The following is a 4025-nucleotide window of genomic DNA, read 5'->3' on the forward strand; positions in this document are numbered from 1 at the left end:
GGGAAGAATGGATTGTCCGGGAGGTCGAGGAGGACAGCGGCCGCTGCCGACGACGAAGGCCTTGGGGACTTTGCCCCTTCCACAGGCCCAGCCAGCTCCTTTGGCTTCGGAGCATGGCGCGATGCCTTGGATGCCTTGGAGGATGAAGGCGAGGCAAGATGGACCTCCGGCTCGGTGGCCTTCTTCGGACGCGACCCCTCCGATGTTCCCGCCGGTTTGGAGGTCGGCTCGGTACCCTCAGTCCCCGACGACTTGTGGGGGCGCTTGGAGGGTTTGTCGGTGGCACTGGGCGGTTTGGAGCCACGGGCCACATCGGAGGTGGTGGAAGGGGTCCCGGCCGGGACAGACACCACACTGGGAACGGCGGCTCTCCCAGATCCGACGCTGGACACGCTGGCCCGAGAGGATGAGGCAGGGGGCGCCGAAGGCAGGACAGAAGATGACCGCGAACCTCCCTCTTGCACCTTCCCCAGGGCGATCGCCGAAGTGAGCCGGGACTCATGGTTTTTTCGGGCCTGGGAGGAGAGGGATCTGCAGAGCAGGCAGGCCTTGGTGTCATGGTTCTTGCCCAGGCACAGCAGGCAGGAGGAGTGCGGGTCCTGGACGGGCACCTTGCCACCGCAAATGTCGCACTTCTGAAAGGCGCAGGCATTTCCAAAGTCGTCAAAGCCAGTGGGAGAATCCGTAAACGAGGTCAACAGTCCGAAAGTCCGAAGTTACCAGGGGCGGGAGACAAAGAATGGTCAAGATACAGTCCGAGGTCAAAAAGCGAAAGTGATTCCAAGCAAGCAAAGCAAGCGAAAGTTCCCTGAAGCAGCTAGCGCGGCGGAAAAAAGGAACTGGGAAAAAGAGCGGGAAGGCAGGGGCCTTATAACGGGTGGGCGGAGTTACCGCCAAAAAGTTTCAATATGTTGCAGAGTTAACTCTGCCCAGTGATTCCAGTAGGTTCCGAGCAGCACTGCGCAGGCGCAGTGAAACCCATTTGTATGATTCGCAGAGACCACGAAGAAGAATTACATTTCACTGAACAGCTAAAACAATAATTTTCTTTACTAGTCATCCTTGATTTCATTCCTCATGTGATACATGGAGGTGGAATGCAGAAGCACATTTGCTGTTGTGTGCCTTCAAGTTATTTCAGACTTGGCAACCATAAGCCCTATGATGGGGTTTTCTTGACATGTTTCTTCAGAGCAGGTTTGCCTTTGTCACTGCCACCCTCTGAGGCCAAGAGAATGTGACTTGCCCAAGGTCACCCAGTGGGTTTCCATGTCTGAGCCAGTATTCGAATCCTGGTCTCCCAGGGTCCAATCCAATGCTCAAACCACACCACACTGGCCCCCTAGTACATTAGCATATTAGTATATCAAGTTTGCAGTTCCATTCATGGTGAAAAGATGACACTGGGGTGGGGTGAATAAAGACTATGATACAGTGGGCCCTTGCCTTACGTGGGGGATCCGTTCCGCCCCCTCCTTGCGTAAGGCGAATTCCGCCTATACTGGAGCGGCTTATGTGTTATGTAATAATATAGTTGTTTATGTGTTATGTAATAATTAATTAATTGTTTATGCATTTTTGTAAACCGCTTTGATATGTTGGAAAGGCGGTATATAAATAAAATTTATTATTGTTGTTGTTGTTACAGTGGGCCCTTGGTATCTGCTGGGGTTTGGTTCCAGGGCCACCATGGATACTAAAATCTGTGGATGCTCAACACCCACTAAATACAGCGACGTAGTAAAATGGTGACTCATAAAATGACAAAATCATGGTTTGCCTTTTGGATTTTTAAAGAACACTTTAAAAAACACTTTCAAGCTGTGGATGATAGAATTCAAGGAGGACTGATAGTAAATTTAAGGGGGAAAAGTATGAAGTCATTAAACAAAACCCAAGTTTTGTCTTGTGTACTAAAGGAACTTGGCAAATTTTCCTGTGAAGAACAACTAAGGTTCCAATCCAGTACATGAGGGAAAGGGAAGGTGTGCCCTTCCAGATTTTGTTGGACTACCATGCCTGTCAGTTCCAACAGGACAAATAAATGGGTCCTTGAACAGATGAAGCCTGAAATCTCCTTGGAAGCCAAGACGAGGCTGTCGTACTTTGGTCACATTATGAGAAGGCATGACTCACTAGAAAAGACAATAATGCTAGGAAAGGTAGAGGGAAACAGAAAGAGAGGAAGACCAAATGACAGATGGATGGAATCAGAGAGGTCATAGGCATGGATTTGCAGGAACTAAAACAGAACAGTGGAGGATAGGAGGTCTTAGAAATGTCTCATCCACCGGGTTGCCATGAGTCAGGGTCAACTCGAGGGCAGTGAACAACAAGACCACATCCTCGATGGAAGTGGGACTTGGTTCTGCGTAGATATGTATAGATTGCCATGCAAGTCAGAAAGTGATAAGCTTCCTTTCAAGATGTAAATTTCTAAACTTACCAGTCTTCAGGAGGCTGGACAAGAAAAGGATATTAGTATCATAAACTGTATTTTGGCTGTTAAAGGTTACTTTTCTGTCAAGAATTTAGCAAGATAGAGGAAGACGCCCTCCTGCCAAAGCCCAACTCTAATTATACGTTGCTGGTACCAGAAGATTTCTGTGGAAAATGCCTTCATCATTATTATGAGTGTTTCTTTCAGACTAAATATAAGTATGACTTGGAGAGATTCAATGTCACCTCAGTGAAATTTTTTTAATGCTAAATGCATCAAAGACAAAAGCCATGATGGAAGCAAGCAAAGAAAGGACAAACAAGCTTTGCAGCAAAGCCCAATAAAGGAAGAAGAAGTAGTAGTAGCAAATCAGAATTAATAATACTGCACACGGGTTCCTAAGAATAAATGAACCATCACATCCAAGGCAGATGCCTACTCTATATATACCAAACATGATTAATCTGTAGTGAGCAATGGTCCACTTTGACCTGGTTCTGTAATTACTGAGCAGTTCAGATGACTTTAGGAGATCAACACCCTGAACAGAAATACAGGCAGCTCTCAATTTGTGTTGACCCAATTTATAACATTTCAAATTTTTACAGCTTTTATCTGTAAATAAATAAATGAAAAGTCTCACCCACATTGCATCTCTCTCCCAGCACACAGGTGCAGTTGAAGAAGGGATGGGAGAGCAAAGAGGGTCAGGAGAGAGTAAGGCAATTTGTTTTTGGTTTTTTTGGTGGACTTTTGCCTAGTTGGAGGAATAGGAAGGAGGACAAATCAACTGCAGCCTTGGAGTTTCTGGAAAGAAGGGGTTTCCTCTGCCTGCTTAAAAGGAGGGACATGAAGGGGATGAAGAAACTGGAATCTTGCTGCTGTTTGGAAGGGGTTTCCTTTGCCTGCTTAGAAGGGGGCATGAAGGGGATGAAGACACAGGACTCTTAAGAGTTGCAGTGTGACTGGAAGGAGTTTCCTCTGCTTGGTGCAAAATAAGCTCTGACAGTCTTTGCTATAAACATCTGGCTGGAGGGTGAGTAAAATCACTAACTTTGTGACTACTTGCAGCTCTGCTGGAATACATCTTTCTAGCCCCCAATTATTTCCTATGGAACTGGCTCCTCCCATTTACATCTGTCTCAGTTTATACTGCAAGTCCACAAATACAACCTTGGTGTGAATTACAACCCACTTGTATACATCATAGAGTTTCCAGGGTGTAATCTCTGTGCCAAGGATAGGAGGGGGGACATTTCCAGCCTTTTCATGAGACAGGAAGATCTTCCTGCCAGCCCTTCAAAGATAAACAATATATACTAGAGTTGCATTCAGTCTTACTGTTGATGATAAGAGGCTGGCAAAATGCAGTCCTCCAGATGTTGCTGGGCTGCATCTCCCAGCATTCCTCACTAAAAGCCATAAGCAGATGGTGGTTACAGTCTATCAACCTTTGAAAGGACACATATTGCCCAACCTTGACTCAAGGATTCTACTCACCAATCATTAACATAAAGGTGCCCTGTTAAAGCTTTACAAAATTCAAGGGAAGCAGCTCTCTGGAACCTTATGACTCCAAAGAGGA

This window comes from Sceloporus undulatus, chromosome 1 (assembly GCF_019175285.1).
Source record: "Sceloporus undulatus isolate JIND9_A2432 ecotype Alabama chromosome 1, SceUnd_v1.1, whole genome shotgun sequence".
Taxonomy (NCBI): domain Eukaryota; kingdom Metazoa; phylum Chordata; class Lepidosauria; order Squamata; family Phrynosomatidae; genus Sceloporus; species Sceloporus undulatus.